Genomic DNA, 20014 nt, shown 5'->3' with positions numbered 1-20014 from the left:
AGCTTTTACATTTAAGTCTATAATCCATTTCACATTAATATTTTATATGCTGTGGAGTAAGAATTAGGGTTAACTTTTTATTCTAGCATTATTTATTGAAAAAAAAATTATCCATTCCCCATTGAATTGCCTAGGAAACTTGGTCAAAAATTAATTAGCCATAATTCTGTGGACTTATTTCTGGACTCTTTATTCTGTTCCCATGATCATCTTTTTTTTTTTTTTTTTTTTTTTAGATTTTATTTATTTATTTGACAGACAGAGATCACAAGTAGGCAGAGAGGCAGGCAGAGAGAAAGGAGGAAGCAGGCTCCCTGCTGAGCAGAGAACCCAATGTGGGGCTAGATCCCAGGACCCTGGGATCATGACCTGAGCCGAAGACAGAGGCTTTAACCCACTGAGCCACCCAGGCAACCCCCATGATCATCTTTCACGTGATCATCTTTCATGTGATATTGTGACAATATCACAATGTCTTTATTTCTATAGCTTAATAATAGGTTTTGAAAACAGATAGTTTAAGTCCTCCAACTATGCTATTTTTCAAAACTGGGGTTCTTTAGATCTTTTGCATTGCCACCTAAATTTTATAATCAGCTTGCCCATTTTTACAATTGGAATTTTTAATTGTTTGTTGCTAGTATATAGAAATATAATAGTTTTTTGGATATTAACCATGTATCCTGTGAACTTGCTGATTCATTTATTAGTTCTAGTAGCTTTTTGTAGAATTTTTAAAGATTTTTCATAGAGGGACACCTGGGTGGCTCAGTTTTAAGCATCTGCCTTTGGTTTGGATCATGATTCTGGGATCCTGGGATCGAGTCTTACATTGGGCTCTCTGTTCAGCAGGAGTCATGCTTCTCCCTTTCTCCCCCTCCCCTGCTTGTGTTCCTTCTCTTGCTATGTCTCTCTCTGTCAAATAAATAAATAAAATCTTAAAAAAAAAAAAAGATTTTACATAGATAACAATGTCTTACGTGAATAGAAAGAACTTCATTTTCACTCTGTGGAAGATACATGGAAAAAATTTAAATTTCTTTTTCTTTTATTCTTTATTTATTGTTTGTTTTTGTTTGTTTATTGCCTTACAGAGAACTGCCTAGGACCTCCAACATAGTGTTCAGTAGATGGTACTAAATTGTGCATTCTTGCCTTGTTCTCGATCTCAGGGGGAAATCATTCAAACTTACACCCTTTTTTTTTTTTCAATCTTACACTGTTAAGCATGATGCAACATTAAGCCTTTTTGATCGTTAAACCTTATGTTCCTGATGTAAGCCCCACTTGGTCATAATGCATTATCCATTTTATATATTATTGAATTTAATTTGCTAATATTTTGTTAATAATTTTACATCATGTTCATGAGGATTGCTGGTCTGTAGTTCTCTTTTCTTGTGATATTCTTGATGGCTTTGGCATCAGGGTGATGCTGACTTCATAGAATGTGTTGGAAAACATTACTCTTCCTTTGCTTTATGGAAAACTTTGTGTAGAATTGGTATTATTTCTTCTTAAATATCTGGTAGGTTCTCAGTGAAGCTGTCTGGTCCTAGCGTTTTCTTTGTGGGGGTTTTCAATAAATTAATTTCTTTAGTAGGTGTAAGATTAAGTGATATATCTTCTTTTGAATGAACGTTGGTACTTTGCGTCTTTAAAGGAAAATGTACATTTTATCCATGTTGTCAAAATTATTTTTGAAAATTGTTTATAATATTATCTTACGATGCTTTTAATGTCTATAGGTTCTATAATGATATTTTCTCTCTCATTCCTGATACTGGCAATTTATGCCATTGCTTGCTCTCTCTCTCTCACTCTTTTTTTTACCCCCCGATGAATCTTTTTTTTTTTTTTTAAGATTTTTAAAATTTACTTGACAGAGGGAGACACAGAAAGAGAGGAAACAGAAGCAGAGGGAGTGGGAAAGGGAGAAGCAGGCTTCTCACTGAGCAGGCATTCTGAGGCGGGGCTTGATCCCAAGACCCTAGCATCATGACCTGAGCTAAAGGCAGACACTTAACAACTGAGCCACCGAGAAGCCCCATCCCAATATATCTTTTTTCAGTTTCATGGCTCTCTCCATGATGGTTTCACGATTTTACTCCATTATTTTTGTTTTCTATTTCATTGATCTTTTCTTTTATCTTTATATTTCCTTTCTTCTGTATACTTTGGCTTTAATTTGTTCTTCTATTTCTAGTTTCTGAAGGTAGAAGTTAAAGTCATAGACTTATTAAGACCTTTCTTCTTTTCTAATATAGGTATTTAGTGCTATCAATTTTCCATTAATACTGCCTTGGTACCCACAAATGTTGATAGGTTGTTGTTATTTTCATTTAGTTCAGAATACTTTCTAACTTTCTTTTTGTTCTCCTTTTCGGCCCACAAGTTATATAGAGTATATTTAGTTTAAGTATTTGGAGGATTTTCCAGAGATCTTTTCATTATTTAATTTTATTTTGGTGAGGGAAAATACTTTGTGTAGGCTGATTCTTTTTTAATTTATTGAGACTGGTCTTATGGTCCAGAAGATGATTAGAAATGTAATCCACCTGCGGCACCTGGGTGGCTCAGCTGGTGGCTCTTGGTCTCAGCACAAGTGTTGATCTCAGGGTTGTAAGTTCAAGTCTCAGGTTGGGCTCCATGTTGGGTATGGAACCTACTTTAAAAAAAAAAAAAATCCACCTAATGAAAAAAAATGTTATCATTATCATGCTAATAAAAGGACTAAGGTCTGAGCAACAATATGTTTCTTTTCTTTTTTAAGATTTTATTTTTAAGTAATCACCACACCCAACATGGGGCTCAAGCTTACAACTCTGAGATCAAGAGTCACCCACTGTACCAACTGAGCCAGCCAGGTGCCTCAATATTTATCATAAATCAGTATATTGGAGTTTGGATTTTACACATCAGTCTGATGAGCTCAATGAATATGAGTTCTTTACTGAGAGAACAAGCTGCCTCTTCATGTTCGCTATGTACAATGGCAAAGATCTTAATTGAAAACTGAACATTTCAGTCTTTCAGTTATTTTCAAATATCCATATATCCATTTTGGGATATTTTCAAATATCCATATATTTTTATTCATATATTTGTTTTACCTTTAGAACATAAATGGTGATTTTAGGCCCCTGAATAAATTGTCCTTGCTTGGATTACTTTGTTTCTCATCTGAGAATTTAAAATTAAGTAAATTTAATTGACTATACTTATACATGAATGTATTTTGAGAGGAAGTCCCTGTTGATTAGTATCACTGATTTAGCAGTTTAAGTGACCAGTAAGTATGTAGAATTTGAGCCTCCTTGGAATCAGTCCCAAAGTTCTATTCATGAACATCTTGAAATTAAATATTTTCAGAGTCATTAGATGGTGTGTAAATACACTGACTCAGGATATTTTTCATTGTGCTACTAGGCATCATAACTGCAATATCTGAATAAAAATTGCTAACCTATTAAAAGAAGTCGCTGGGGTGCCTGGCTGGCTTAGTCGGAAGCGCACGCAACTCTTGATCATAGGGTCATGAGTTGGAGCCCCATGTTGGTGTAGAGATCACATACATATATACATAAAAACATTTTTAAAAATTTTTTTAAGTTGTTGCCGTGTCAAAAAGCAAAGACAAAGCAAAACCAATTAAAAAAAAGTGACCCTCTGCTTCTCCCACAAAGCAGAGGGGAGTGGCCAGGGAATAGAAAAGCCTTAACCTTCCTGTGCTGTCCTCACAGCCAATACTTGGTCTCTAGTGTGCCGCAAGCCCCCCTCTGTCCTTTCATGACTGGGGCATAGTGACAGTAGGATCTGCTTAAGTCATCAAGCCCTCGTGAAACTGCTTTCTCTCATGAGGCTCTCCAGCTGTTTTAAGCCCTCATTTTCAATACTGTCTTAATATATGCCCAATAGGAGGTACTGGGCCTTTCAATTGCACAATATAAAGTTGTATAGAAAACAAAGTGGTGGGCACCTGGGTGGCTCAGTGGGTTAAGCCGCTGCCTTCAGCTCAGGTCATGATCTCAGAGTCCTGGGATCGAGTCCCACCTCGGGCTCTCTGCTCGGCAGGGAGCCTGCTTCCCTCTCTCTCTCTCTCTCTGCCTGCCTCTCCATCTACTTGTGATTTCTCTCTGTCAAATAAATAAATAAAAATCTTTAAAAAAAAAAAAAAAAGAAAAGAAAACAAAGTGGCGTAGTACCAATCAGGAACCAATCAGTCTGGGGAGAGGGAAAACTTTTGTTCTAAAATAACCACAAGTCTGGGGGGTGCCTGGCTGGCTCAGTCAGTAGAACATGCGACTCTTGATCTTGGGGTGGTGAGTTCGAGCCCCATGTCAGAGGGTAGATTGTAATCTTAATTTTAAAAAACTTTAAAATAACCACAAATCTGGATGTGCAAGATGAAATTATCCACTCCCATTTAGAACATGTCAATGATAACCCCTTTTGTCTGGCAAGTATTTTCCAACCAATTAAACATTGTTGGCACATCATGGTAAGCTTTACGAAAAAGATAAAAAAGTATTACTGAATTCAACCTTAAATTTAAAGCAAAGAAATGAAAGAAATATTCCTTGCTTCTGCCACAAGCATACAACAAGGTAGACTTTTTCTGGAGAAAAAACTGTCCTGAAGGTCCTCCACAGCTTTTTAAAAAATAATCTATAGAATTGTAACTCCCTTCACATTCACTAATGTCTCTTTGTGGACATTGTTCAATGTGAAAGGAAGAACTGAAGTAAAAATATTTGTAATTCAAGAAGTCTTTTTGTGAGAGATAATGAAGTTAGAAACAAAATCCCCACAAACCAGACCTCCAGAGTTTCACTAATTTCACTTTTCTGGGCTCTCAGCCAAGGGTGAACAAGAAAAAAAGCACCTACACGTGGTGCCAGGAGAAAACAGAATTTTGGATAGGGAATCCGAAAACCTAAATGCTGACCCTGGCTTTGTCACTAACTTGTTAGGTGAAATAAAAGTAAGCTGCTTAGTCTTTCTGCTCTAGAGTTCCTCATCTCTAAAGTCAGGGGATTGGATTAATAAATTCCAACATTCCTATAGACTCCTCCCTCTGTTTCTTTGGTTTCCATGGCGTCCTGCTCTCTGTGTTCTCCTAATATTTCTTTTTTTTTTTTTTAAGATTTTATTAATTTATTTGACAGAGAGAGATCACAAGTAGAAGGAGAGGCAGGCAGAGAGAGAGAGAGAGGGAAGCAGGCTCCCTGCTGAGCAAAGAGCCCGATGCGGGACTTGATCCCAGGACCCTGAGATCATGACCTGAGCCGAAGGCAGCGGCTTAACCCACTGAGCCACCCAGGCGCCCCATCTCCTAATATTTCTGGTTCCTCCTTTCTTGCAATTCTTCTTCCTATTGTCGCTTAAAGGTAGAAGTCTCGGGGCGCCTGGGTGGCTCAGTGGGTTAAGCCGCTGCCTTCGGCTCAGGTCATGATCCCAGGGTCCTGGGATCGAGTCCCGCATCGGGCTCTCTGCTTAGCAGGGAGCCTGCTTCCTCCTCTCTCTCTGCCTGCCTCTCCGTCTACTTGTGATTTCTGCCTGTCAAATAAATAAATAAAATCTAAAAAAAAAAAAAAAAAAAAAAAAAGGTAGAAGTCTCTCTAGTAAGCTGTCGCTGACTCCCTTTTTTCTCTAATCCTCTCTTGCGATATTATATTCTCTGTGGTGGATACTGGTGTATCACCCAGACCCCTCCTTTTTTGTTCTTGTTTAAGGTTTTATTTTTAAGTAATCTCCACACCTAAGTGGAGTTCCAACTCACAACCCCAAGATCAAGAGCCCCACACTCCACTGCCTGAGCCAGCCAGGTGCCTTCCAGATCTCCTCCTTCTATACTGACTTTCCTTTCCTCAGCTGCTAGGAAGGTCGGAGGATGACAACTCTCGGCTGAGTTCCTCTCTGGGAATTGCCCTCATGCAAAGAGAGCCACCTTACCCAAGGTCACATCCTCTTCCTGAGGAAAGCCACATCCAATGTTTGTTCAGTATGGGAGAAGAGCCAATCCCCTTAGTCCAAGATGGGATAACTTTGAAAAGCCAGCCATACTGCTCCAGAATTCTCCTGGTTTCTGTTGTAACTGTATTGCAGCTCAACTCAGTTCAGCAGGTGTTGATCCTGAGAGCACTCTTCAGCAAACCACCTACACAAAAATATTCATGTCAGTGTCTGTTTCTTGAAGAACCCAAGTTAAGACAGCTGGTGCCAGGAGTGATTCAAGGAAGACGACTATAAAATGAGATATTGGAACTAGACCACCCATCTTCCACATGGCAGTGAGTATCCCATCACTGGTGGCCAGAGGAACATGATAAGCTCTTGCTATGCAGTACTACTATTAAAACTTTCACTAGTGGTGGAATACTAATGGAAGGGGATACAGCAGCTTTTGAGAGGTTGGGGAAAGTACTAACAGTAGTGTTAACCAGAGTGAAATCAGATGGATTTTTCTGAGTGTCACCGATGCATTGGAAAAAAGACATCAGAAGACTAAGAGTGATTAATCATCAACTGAAGGCCAAGTGTGAAAACCAGAGGGCCTCGTTGGAAGCATATACAAAGATTCTCATCTCCTGCAGCCAGAAGTCAAAAAAAAAAAAACTGTAGATGGACCCAGACTCTGGACTTAATTATAAGGGTAGTGGAAACCCAAAGAAATTTGAATTCTCCAGTCTGCTGTGCCAAGGTCAGGGCTCTGAGTAAGAAGAAGTGAAATCTCAAAACCCAGGATGGGAACATTTGGATTGATCCACACAGAAACTTTGAAACTTGGGGTGCCTGGATGGCTCAGTCGTTAGGCGTCTGGCTTTAGCTCAGGTCACAATCCCAGGATCCTGGGATGGAGCCCCGCATCAGGCTCCCTGGTTGGCGTGGGAGGCCTGCTCCTCCCTCTTCCACTCCCCCTGCTTGTGTTCCCTCTCTTGCTGTGTCTCTCTCTGTCAAATAATAAAATCTTAAAAAAAAAAAAAAAAAGAAGAAGAAGAAAGAAACTTTGAAACTATGAATCTCTCTAAACTTTCTGGGCCAGCAGAAATGGCCCACTGCTCCCTTAAGGCTTCATATAAATCATGCAGAGGCCCCTCAACTTAGATAAGAAATCAAAGAAGGATTTACAAGAGCAGCCTGCCACTTGAACAATACAACCCAGCAAACATCATGGTATTAGAAGTGTCAGTGGTGGGAAAGGATGCCATGTGAAACTTCTGGCAACTTCCAATAGAGAATCACAATGTAGATCCCAAAGGTACTGGAGTAAGGCTATGCCAACTTCAGTGTAAAATTTTCCACCATTTGAAAAATAGCCCCAAACATGCTATTGTACTCTGGTAAAGACAGAAGATCTGATTATAGGATATCAAGTCAACACTAGGCTGCCTATTACAAGATTGTTTCTATCAGGCCCATCTGTTACAAGTGGAAGTGGTAAATATGGGATCAGGCAGGAACCGTATCAGGAGAGCACAGTATGTTGCATAAGCAGGTGATCCAGAATCCCCTGTCATCCTCTACTGGTGCACTGATGTCTCTCCCTCAGCTCACACCTACAGCTGCCTTGGCATATTCAGAGGATCCACTGGGGCTTTCTTGGGAGTCTCTGACTCATTTTTGAAGGTAAATGGACAAGCGTGACAGCCATAGTCTAAGAAGTTTCTGGTAGAGGCTTCCCCACAGGCTGTGGTTATCCACTTTGTGTGGGAAGAGAAGTAACATGAGGTAGAAATATACATATGGGCAGCCTTGGAAAGCTGGGCAAGTTGGCCAGGAGTCTGAAAGGAGAAAGACTAAAAGATAAGGTTGAGAGCCTGTCACCCAGACCACCAAGAAAGCCACCTAGATCAGCAAGGTGCTGGCCGAGGGTAAGGGAATTCTAGAATGGGTAGTGGAGGAGGGTCACCCTGAGTTATAGTTCTACCTGAAGGCCAGCTATATTAGAGAGGGCTGAGTCCATCCCACCAACCTTTCTTTTACAAGTTTCCCCCAAGAAGAGACCAGTTAGAATTCTGGAGGTGTTGAACTTGCTTTATAAAGCAAGTGAGTCTGAGTGGCATAATAGGTAGGCTATCATGAATGCTGTGCTGTATTGCCCAGACCCTCTGTTCTGGACCAAGGCACTTATTCTCCCAGGTACTTGGTGTGTTGGTTGCCAAAAACTCCCAGCTAAGTCTTTCTCCAAGGATTGCCTTCAGCAGATGAGCACTTTCTCCCCTCCAAGATCATTTCCCTTGCCTGGCATAAAGTCCAGGACCCTTGCCCCAAGATGGGACACCTCTGAAGGCCCATCCCTGCTTGAGAAGCCCCACTGGGTCATCTGAGGCCTCTGTTGCAACTGGGCTGCTGTTCAGCTCCTCTCACTGCCCATTCCTCCTGCATTCACTCCCACACAGGTATCACCCCACGGGCACATCCCCTGTGACATCCTACACACCGGGGTTTTGGGGTGTTAATGTTTAATGGGTACTGTTGCAGTTTGAGAAGATGAAAAGTTCTGAAGATAGATGGTGGTGATGGTTACACAATAATGTAAATGCATTTAATGCCACTGAGCTGCACAGTTAAAAATGGTGAAAATGGTAACACTTACGTTATTCTGTTTTACCACAATAAAGAAAAAACTCCTGCGCGTGAATCTTCCTCAGGGTCTTCTTTCTTAAGGAACCTAACCAAACAACCTCTGTGAATATGGCAAAAATTGCTAGCTTCCACCAATATTCATTTTTTCTTTTTCTTTAGTAATGGAACTCAGCCCGAAACTGCAAGCAGTCTTGCCCTTGGCCGTGGGATATGAGACGTGTAACTAGGATGTGAGACACGTGACTAAGTTTGGCCAGTTGGGTGTGAGAAGTATATGGGCCACTTCCTGGTCATGCTGTTAAAGTAATAGGCATGTCCTTCCCTGGTCTCCACTGTTTTCTGCTGGCCATGATGCAGATGCAGTGCCAGGAGCTGGAGACAGAGATAGAAGTCAGAGATAGAAGATGACAGAGTCACCCTACCAACCCTAGACTGATTATCTCTAGCTGTTACAGGAGATATAAATCAACTTCTGTCTTGTTTAAGCCATGGAATTTGAGGTATCTTTGTTACGACAGCTCGGCTTGTATCTTCGCACTTTGACTCCAAAATTCATTCCTCTAATCCTCATTCCTTTTACAAACAGCTCCTATTTCTTGTCCCCAGTTTTGAGACTCAGCATGTTCACACCATAATTTATCCTAATGCTTTCTAAGCTTTGCTCCTCCTTTGTTCTTTATTTCTAATAATACCACAATTTCCTGCTTTTGAAGACAGAGCCTTGAACATTCACACAGCGGAATACAATTCAGCCATTAAAAAGGAGGAGGAGGTAGCCCAAGATATACTGATAATGGAACCACTCCCAAGATCTGTTGTTAAGTGAAGAAAGTAAAGTGCAGTACAATGTCTGTAATATACCACTATTTGTGTTAGAAAAAATAAAAGACTACTTACCTCTGTAAATATTTGTATGTGCATAGAGTATCTTGGGAAGGATAAGCCTTGAGTTGCTGCTCTATTTAATTTATTTATTTTAGATTTTTTTTTTTTTTTTAGATTTATTTTAGATTTTTTCTTTCTTTCTAAAGTAGTCTTTACATCCAACATGGGGCTTGAATTCACAACCCAGAGATCAAGAGTTTCATGCTCTACTGACTAAGCTGACCAGGCACCCCTGTTTGGGTTGCTGCTCCAGATAGGACAGCTGGGGGGCAAGGTGGCAGAAAAACTTATTTCTTACATATACCTGTTTGAATTGTGTACTGTGTGCAAAGAGCTGCTAGATTGTGCAACCCAAGGATGCACTATTCAAATTCTAATCTGTGTAACCAGCACCTCTGGGATTGTGCTGTGTGTGCCCTGGGCGGCTGTTCCTATCAGTCCTGTTAAGCATGTTTTACATACTCAAAAAAAAGTTCAAGAAAATATGCTTACTCTTTGTTCTATAGTTTAAACAAAACAGCTCTTTTCTGAAACTGTCTCAGTTAAAATATCCTAGGATTTCAGAGATTTCTGTCTGGATTGTTATTTACATCTCTGTTACCAACCAATTTAAAAAATGAGATTTTATTATGATTTTAGAGTTCCCACTCAATTTTTTTTTAAGATTTTATTTATTTATTTGACAGAGAGAGATCACAAGTAGGCAGAGAGGCAGGCAGAGAGAGAAGGGGAAGGAGGCTCCCTGCTGAGCAGAGCCTGATGCAGGTCTTGATGCCAGGACCCTGAGACCATGACCTGAGCTGAAGGCAAATGCTCAACCCACTGAGCCACCCAGGCATCCCGTAGAGTTCCCACTCTTAAAAAAACAAAAATAAAAAAGAGTTCCCACTCTTTTCAGGAACTTCCTTCAGCACTGAAAGGACCAGGCAGCTTTTTCCTTCAAAGAACTCCAAAGTGAGACGGGAGGAGGCAGAACACTAAAACCCACCTAATGGTGTGATCCCCACAATTCTCCTCCTCCTCCTCCTCCTAGGAGCTATCAGTGATCAATTATTTAGTAGGGACCGAGGACCTGAAAAATGTCCTTAACTTTAGACCCTGCAAATTCTGCTACTATGAATTTCCCACGTATCCTAAGGAAAGCATCCACAGTACACACGAAGGTGTATGTACCAGAATGCTCACGTGTCTTATTTCTATTTCTGTTGTCTAAAAACAAACCACCGAGCCATAGATATAGGACTCATTAAATCTAGTACAGTTCATCTACATAATGGAACTCAAGATGTTAGAAGAATAATGAAATGGGAAAATGATTACATTGTACTGATAAATGATAAAAGCAAATTATAAGGCATAGGTAAGGGTATTAGCCTAAGACAATCCCAATGTGGTGTTTTTGTTTGTTTTAAGTAAGCTCTGCATCCAACGTGGGGTTTGAACTGCCAACCCTGAGGTCAAGAGTTGCATGCTCTTGGGGGCACCTGGGTGGCTCAGTTTTTAAGCGTCTGCCTTTGGCTCGGGTCATGATCTCAGGGTCCTGGGATTGAGCCCCACATTGGGCTCTCTGCTTGGCAGGGAGGCTGCTTCCCCCTCTCTCTCTGCCTGTGACCTCTCTCTATCTCTCTGTCAAATAAATAAAAAATACCTTTAAAAAAAAAAAAAAAAGAATTGCATGCTCTTAACTGAACCAGCCAGGTGCCCCCCAATTTGTTTTGTGCTTTTTTTTTTTTTAAGATTTTATTTATTTATTTGGCAAAGAGAGAGATCACAAGTAGGCAGAGAGGTAGGCAGAGAGGAGGAAGCAGGCTCCCTGCCGAGCAGAGAGCCCAATCCCAGGACCCCAGGATCATGACCCGAGCCGAAGGCAATGGCTTTAACCCACTGAGCCACCCAGGTGCCCCCCAATTTGTTTTTTTAAGAAACGTGTATAACTGTATCTGGAGAAGATATTCGCCAATATGTTAATACTATCTTTCTTTGGGAGTTGGACTTATTGTGCCTGAATTTTCTCAAGTTAAAATTAATCAATTTTCTCTTATAATTAAAAAAAGTTACCCCCACCCAAAGTCAATTTGAGGGGTTCTTTGAGCATTTTTTGTTCCTCATTAGTGTCCCATAGTACTCTGAGGCATATATATATATATACCAATTTTAAATGAGAAACATCAATCCTGGGTTATGTAAAGAATTCTTCCAACTTAATTATATATACTACAACGAGGAGGTAAGAGTAGAGGGGTGGCAGATGATAAGGGAGTAAGGGTGGGTAAAAGAGATTAAATGGTTTTGTTACCTTTGTTGTAAGTTTTCCTTCCAGAAAAAGTAACTTAATGATTTTCTAACTAAATGAGCTATTTTATATCTGTAGAGATGACAAACTTCACTATTCACCAGGACCATATGCTTTTTTGGTATTCATACAGGCTTTGAAGTCTAAAATACATGCTGTTTAGGAATGTTAGTCTAGACTAGAGAATAATAGCTCTCCCCTAAATAATATATAAGTATCTTTTTAAATTAACCCTTGGCAAGAGGAAATTTTAAAAATAGAAGATGTTGGTCAGAATCGAGTTCTATAAATTAGTACATTCCTTGTAAAATATTTATGGATTTGATTGAAGGATTATTTTAGACACATTCGTGCATAATATAAAGACAAATTCAATGTAAAAAAATTTTAATAATAAAAAAGTGAGTCCTAAAAAGACCAGCAGATGGCATAAATAATTTATTTAATAAAAACTACCAAGATCTATATGGTAAAAATCACTTTCCCTGAAATTTCCCCTGTGGAAAAAAAAATCTCATGAATATTTAGACCAAAATTCCCAATTAAAGTATCACTAACAAGATTAACTTAGTTATAAATACAAAAATTAAAATTGCAGGACAGATGGATCTCATAGATATTAACCCAGAGCTCTGTTGTAAACTTGTGTGCCCAGGCCCATCATTAAGCTGAAACACGAAAGACAACATATAATGAGAGTGTCTAACCTGGATGCTCCACCCAGCACACTTCGGCATCTCTGAAGTAGGAAGAGTGTGCTGACATCAGAGCTCAAGAAAATAATGTTTTTAAGAACTACGTGGGGGGCACCTGGGTGGCTCAGTGGGTTAAAGCCTCTGCCTTCGGCTCAGGTCATGATCCCGGGGTCCGGGGATCGAGCCCCGCATCGGGCTCTCTGCTCAGCAGGGAGCCTGCTTCCTTTCCTCTCTCTCTGCCTCTCTGCCTCCCTGTATTTCTGTCTGTCAAAATAGATGAAATCTTTTTTTTTTTTTTAAGATTTTATTTATTTATTTGACAGAGATCACAAGTAGGCAGAGAGGCAGGCAGAGAGAGAGAGAGGAAAGCAGGCTCTCCGCTCAGCAGAGAGCCGGATGCGGGACTCGATCTCAGGACTCTGGGATCATGACCTGAGCCGAAGGCAGCGGCTTAACCCACTGAGCCACCCAGGCGCCCCTAGATGAAATCTTAAAAAAAAAGAACTACGTGGGTGTGTACCTGCCCCAATTAGTTACTCTGCAAGAACAACATGAACTGGAATGTTGGTCTCAACATTCCGTCTTTATTGGGAACTAGTAAAGTTCCAAGACACCAACCTGTCAGATAGCTTTTGGCTGCCTTGGATCTATAAAAGGATATTTTCCCCATTCACCAAAAGGAAATGTTGTCTCTGCTTACTTTTTTTTTCCCAAGATTTTATTTATTTATTTGACAGACAGAGATCATAAGTAGGCAGAGAGGCAGGCAGAGAGAGGAAGCAGGCTCCCTACAGAGCAGAGAGCCTAACATAAGGCTCCATCCCAGGACCCTGGGATCATGACCTGAGCCGAAGGCAGAGGCTTTAACCCACTGAACCACCCAGGCACCCCTCTGCTTACTTTTGTACCTGCTCCCCTGAAAATAGTTCCATCTGAGAGACACACGCCAGAGAGAGAGCTGGCATGATAGTGTGGTGGGATTGGCCTTGACTTAACACTGGAAGAGGAGACTGTCAAGGGTAGTCTGACAGGCTCTTGATTCTTACTAGCACATAGCACAGAGACTCAGGTCTGTGGAGACCACATGTCATCTAAGACCTCTAGAGCACTGCTTCCTGACCTGGGACCCTCAGCTGGCACACCAGGGGCCACAAACTGATCACTGTAGGTTAGAATCTACATATGTATAGTTCAGAAAAAAACTGCATCAAACTATTAATAATGCTTTCTCTGGAAGGTGAGTTCGTAGGAGACCGTCTAATTCATGCTCACTATTCTGCCTTTACTACCTAGAGTCTTATACACAGCATGTACTACATAAATACTCGTTGAATGAATATAATTATTTTATATAAATATTTTTCTGTCATGTTTAAACTTTTTTGAAGTGAGCATGTTACTTCTGAAATCATAATGAAAATAAACATTTTCTGACACTCTTGAACTCAAATGTAAAGAATTACTCTTCTAGAGAATTTTTCCCTAGGTGAAAACATCATTGTTTTTCTTCCACAATCTTTGTTTGTTTTGTTTTGTTTTTTAAGATTTTATTTATTTATTTTGGCAAGAGAGAGAGAGAGAGAGCACAAGCCAGGGGGAAGGGACAGAGGAAGAAGCAGACTCCCTCCTGAGCAGGGATCCCCATGCGGGACTCCATCCCAGAACCCCAGGATCATGACCTGAACAGAAGGCAGATGCTTAACTAGCTGAGCTACCCGGCTCCCTCCATAATCTTTATTTGGATGAATTTAATTTATTTTTTTGTCATTGTTATTACTTTTATGATAACTTTTTTTTTTATAAACATATAATGTACTATTAGCCCCAGGGGTACAGGTCTGTGAATCGCCAGGTTTACACACTTCACAGCACTCACCATAGCACATACCCTCCCCAATGTCCATAACCCCACCACCCTCTCCCTACCCCCCTACCCCAGGCCCCCCTTAGTTTGTTTTGTGACATTTGGATGAATTTAATTTTTAAGTGCAAATATTACTCAATATATACAAGCTTGGCAAAACCCACCTAACCTGAAGAATGTCTAAATCAGATAACTATTCAATTATGTAAATCACCAGTGATTCATTTCAGAGACTTTCCAGGTGTCTCCACTGCCTGTTTCAGGAAACATGCTCTACTGTTACTGTACTATTTGCTTTTCTGTGGACACCTTACACACAGCTGCATTTTGAAGCATCACCTCTCAGAGTCTTGGCCCCTCCCACATTAGCCAGGAAGCGATACTGAAAGTCTGCAGTGTTTTCTCGAGTGAGACATTCACTGTCCTGTTCTGTGTTATTTGCAAGCAGTCGTCAGCTTGCAACCCAGGTAGGCCAAACATTAATCAGAAGGCAGTTGGGGTGGAGGAATGTAGAACAAAGTTTTTTTTTTTTTTTAAAAACTGTGCTATAAAAAAAAACAAAAAACTGTGCTATAAATAATGATTGGAATCCAAGTCCAACCCACAAAAGTTGGATTCACACATAATAAAGTTGAAACCATTCAAATTTTGGTATATCGATATAGTAGGCACTCAATATATATTTGCTGGATAAATGAGTATTGATGGGGCACCTGGGTGGCTCAGTCAGGTCATGGACTGTCTTGGATTCAGGTCATGATCCCAGGGTCCTGGGATCGAGTTCTGTATCAGGCTTCTTTCTCAGCAGGGAGCTTGCTTCCACCTCTGCCTGCTGCTCCCCCTGCTTGTGTTCTTTCTGTGTGTGTCAAGTAAATGAAATCTTTTAAAAAATAAAAGTAAATAAATGAATATTGATAGTGCTTCTTAGCAAGAGGAATTTATAGACTGAGATTCCGTCTCACTCTGCCTGTCCAGGGAGGCAACTACTCTGTTCCTAACAACTGGCAGCTCTTAATAGCCGCAGGTATCACGAGGTATTGCAAGTTGGATCTTAGTAACTAGGGAGATTTTTGTATTGGTGTCTCAGGCAAAGATCTTCTCTTTGAAAGTAACTTGGGGGACTTACTTTAAGGGCACTAGCCTATTGGTGCTCCTATCTTTAGGAGTGGGCAGTTCTCATAGAAGGATGGTTGTGGGCTGGTATATAAGGGGTATTTTTTATGTTTGGTATTTTAGAACTTCATCTCATTTTAGTTTAGACTCATGTGGTGTCAAGGGATTGAGATTCACTGACGTTAGCTGAATAAAGGGATTTATTTTAAGAAGTGATCCTAAGTCTACCATTAATGCAAAAGGAATCATCACGAGACTTCCTGTGCTTAGGGTGGAGGAGGGTGGTTCTAGGCTCAGAGTTTTCAGAAGCCCTTAGCTGCGGGTCTCTGTGGCCTTTCCTGCTGATGCTCCTCCATTAATAGGCTGTGAATACACTTCTGCATTGTTCCACCCGCCTCTCACAGAGAAGGAGAACCTGCGGCATTAGGCAGCACCATGAAGATTGGCAGGCAGCCCTCTCTGATGAATTAGCTGTGGCCCAGAAGGACAGGGTGCAGGGTCAAGCACAGGCTCATGGGGCACAGATCATAGCTATCTACCAAGGAGGACTATGGTGGCCCTTTATTTATTATCTCTCTGGTAACCAGTAGAATGTGGCAGAAGCGACTTCTGGGTCAAAAGAGGCCATGCAGTTTCCACTTAGTTCTCCTGGAATGCTTGCTCTTGAAATGACCCCTTTTGGAAGCCAGCGGCCATGCTGTGAGAAGCCCCGGACACTTGGAGAGGACACCGTAGGTATTCCAGTCAGTAGTCCCAGCTGAGGCCACCCTTTGCATCATACCAGCTCAGGCACCACATATGAGTGATGAAACCTTCAGATTATCACAGCCCCCGGCTATTCAAGTCACCTCCAGCATTTGAGTTCCCAACTAAGGATCCAGGCACCATGGAACAGAGACAAGACATCTCCGCTGCACCAGATGCACATTCCTTACCCACAGGGTTTGTGAGCATAATAAAATGATTATGGCTTTTACCACTAAATTTGGGGTAGTTTAATAAAAACAACAGTAGAACCCCAGAATATAAAGCATGACACATTAAAAAAACCCAAAAGAAGGTGGTATGGCAGACCAGCGTGAGCACTTACTGGATATTTGATGTAACAGCCACCTCTGCTGCTCTCTACTGTGAGAAGTCCAAAATCAGATAAAGAGAAAGGCAAGATCATCTGAAACAAGTGTGGTTGGGAAGATGTGGCTTATGCCTCTGTATAATCCCTAAACCAAGCAGAAAATGTTATTCATTTTCAGTCTCTCCCATTTACTATAGAGATATATACAGAGGCCTCTGGTTCCACCCAGGTTTTGCTTTATATGAGGGCTCCTTATGGAGCAGGGCCCCACTAGGGTGACTCTCCCCCAATTCTTAGCAACAACCCAACAGATGTCTCAGCTGCCTTCCATGTGTCCCAGTTCTGCAGCTTGCTAATGCCAGGCAACTGCTGCACGCCCTGGCCATGCTTCCGTCCCACCACCAGCAAAGCTATCTTCCTGTTAGTTGCCCTAGTTCTCCAAATACCGGAGAAGAAAAGAGAAGAAATGCTGTTGTTTCTTTTGGCCCAGGTATGATTCCCCTGTCGCCTGGGCCATTCTACAGTGGGCATCAATTTCAAGGATACCCTGCTGTGGCTCACTCTACCCAAAGTTGATTGTATGGCTTTGCATGAATTGTAAATCAGGAGGCATCCTGATCTTTAGGTCACTGCACATGGTTTTCACTGTGGAATGCACTCAGGGTGCAGGGCAAATGCCTACTGACCCCGTGTTTATTTTTTCAGCTGGTGACTGAAGCTCTGGCCCAGTTATAATAGATGTGAATACCAATGTCTTGTCCACTTTCAACTTTAGTGCAAATTGTGCACTGAATGGGGTCGTATTTCCACTCTCAGCATGTAAAATAGAAGTAATTGTCGTGTATGTGTTTCCAAAGTAAATATCATTGTGTTTGCCCTCCCACCTCCACCATATAGGACTGTTTTTTGTTTTTTTTTTAAAGACAGGAACATCGAAAATTAATATTCCAGACTTCTGGGGAATGTTACTAATATCTCCAAGAATGGGGGGCATCTGGGTGGTGCATTCAATTAACCATCTGACCCTTGGTTTAAGCTCAGGTCCTGATCTCAGGGTTGTGAGATCAAACCCTGCGTGGGGCTCCGTGCTGAGTGCCGAATCTCCTTAAGACTCTTTCCCCCACCCCCACATGATCTCTCTATCTCAAATAAATTAATTAATTTAAAAAATATGTATCTCCAAGAATGGGCAAACCCATGAGCATGTACTGCTGGCTGATATGCTGGGTGTGAAGCAACTCATTGTGGCAGTCAATAGGATGGCCATCGTAGAGCCGCCTTTTGGTAGTGCATGCTTTGAGGAGATCTGCAAGGAGGTGAAGACCTAAATCAAGAAGATCAGTTACAACTCTGAGGTTGTCGCCTTTGTGACCATCTCTGGCAGGCATGGGGACAGCACCAAGATGTCCTGGTTCAGAGGCTGGAAGATCACCAGGAAGGAAGGAAACATGGTGGCTACAACATTACTAGAAGCACTGGACTCCATCATTCCCCCTGCCTGCCCTAGGGACAAGCTCTGGTAGCTGCCTCTGCAGGATGTATACAAGATGGGGGCATTGGTACCATGCCCATGGGCTGGGGAGAAACAGGTTTCCTCAAGCCTTTGCCCCCTGTAACATCACCACTTGATATAGATGTCAAGTCTATAAAGATGCACCACGAGGTGGCTGAGGCCCTGTGGAGTGACAATGTGAGCTTCATAGTGAAGAATGTCAGTGAAGGACATCAGGTGGGGCTACGTGGTGGAAGACAGAAAGAATGACCTGTTCTTAGACGTGGGGAGTGCCATCTCCCAGGTGATCATTCTCAACCACCCCAGCAGCATTGCAGCTGGCTACTCCCCAGTTCTGGACTGCTGCACGGCCCAAATCACCTGCAAGCTTGCAGACGTCACAGAGAAGATTGGCATTCAGGCAAGAAGCCAGAAGACAGTCCCAAATCTCCAAAACCTGGGGATTCAGCCATCATTCAGATGATTCCATGAAAGCTCATGTGTGTTGAAAGCTTTTCAGAGTACCTACCCCTTGGTCGCTTCACTGTATGTGACATGAAACAGACAGTGGCTATGGGGGTCCTCAAGAATGTGGAGAAACAGCAGCAGCTGGTGGCAAAGTCACCAAGACTACCATGAAAGCGACCAGGAAGCAAGAGGTGACAGCCCAGGCCTTTCCAGGCCTTTCCAGGCCACCCAGGAGGAGCCACAGCTGGATAAGAACAGCTTAAGGAGAAGACTTGGACTTACTCTCCTCTTGCCTGAACTATCTTAAACCTGTCCCTGCTATTGCAGTTCTTTTTGGTGATGAGTTTGAGGCATGGGAATAAAGCACAGCCTTTGGGCAGGGTGGAGGGAAGCAGGCTTTCTTTTTTCTTAATTATAAAGACTTTTTTAAAATTTTTTAAATTTATTTTAAGTAATCTCTATACCTAGCATCGGGCTTGAACTCAAAACCCTGAGATCAAGAGTCACATCCTCTTCCAACTGAACCAGGCAGGGACCCCATAATTATAATGTTGTTTTTTTTTTTAAATATTCTACTCTATAATCTGACCACTCTTCTGCCTGTAGTATTTCATACCTCCTTAACTGAATAACATACTCCTTTTTCTGTGTATTAAATATTTAACAAATATTGATTGACTCCCTACTGTGAGCCAGATACTGAGGATTCAAGGATGCTCAAGATAGACAAAATGAGGTTTTTCCTTAATGAACCTATATTTAGGTTCAGGGAGACTGACAGTAAACAAGTAAATAAATAGATAAGGTAATATATTTTTATTTTTTAACTTTAAATTTTTTACAAAGTAATCTCTACACCCAATGTGAGGCTCAAACTCACAGCTCTGAGATCAACAGTTACATGCTCTACTGACTGAGCCAGCCAGGTGCCCCAAATGAGGTTATTTTACATTGAGAAAAATGCTTTGAAGAAAATAAGCAGGGGTAATGAACAACTAATGCCACTTTAGGTAGAGTGGTCAGAGAATGCCTCTCTGAGACCTAGAACCTACAAAGGAGCTGGAGAGGTAGACAAAGGCCAGGTCAAGTACAACCTTAGGGGCTTCTCCCCTGAGATGATTCTTCCCAAGGGGGTGACATGATCAGATCTATATTTTTATTTTTTTTATTTTTTTTTAAATATTTTATTTGTTTGTTTGACAGAGAGAAGTCACAAGTAGGCAGAGAGGCAGGCAGAGAGAGAGGGAGAAGCAGACTCCCCACTGAGCAGAGAGCCCAATGCAGGGCTCAATCCCAGGACCCTGAGATCATGGCCTGAGCCTAAGGCAGTAGCTCAACCCACTGAGTCACCCAGGCGCCCCATAGATCTATATTTTTAAAGTCTCAAATCTTTTAAGTCTCTTGGCGGACATGAGGAATGGATAGGAGGTAGGTTGGGGCTAATTCAGGAGGGTGGGAACCAGTCACTAGACTGCAATCATCCCTAAGAAGAGGCTGCTTCTCTTGTGCCCTCAGTAAAATGTATGTTTTGAGTGTTTTT

At 41.6% G+C, this 20014-nt stretch overlaps 1 pseudogene; it reads left to right on the top strand.

Moving 5' to 3' along the window:
* The first annotated feature begins 17689 nt into the window (after positions 1-17689).
* LOC131808389 (elongation factor 1-alpha, somatic form-like) lies at positions 17690-18645 on the top strand (annotated as a pseudogene).
* Positions 18646-20014: the final 1369 nt, after the last annotated feature.

Source organism: Mustela lutreola, chromosome 9 (genome assembly GCF_030435805.1).
Source record: "Mustela lutreola isolate mMusLut2 chromosome 9, mMusLut2.pri, whole genome shotgun sequence".
Taxonomy (NCBI): Eukaryota; Metazoa; Chordata; class Mammalia; order Carnivora; family Mustelidae; genus Mustela; species Mustela lutreola.
Note: the sequence above shows the minus strand (reverse complement) of the source record. Positions and strands in the feature narration are given on the sequence as shown.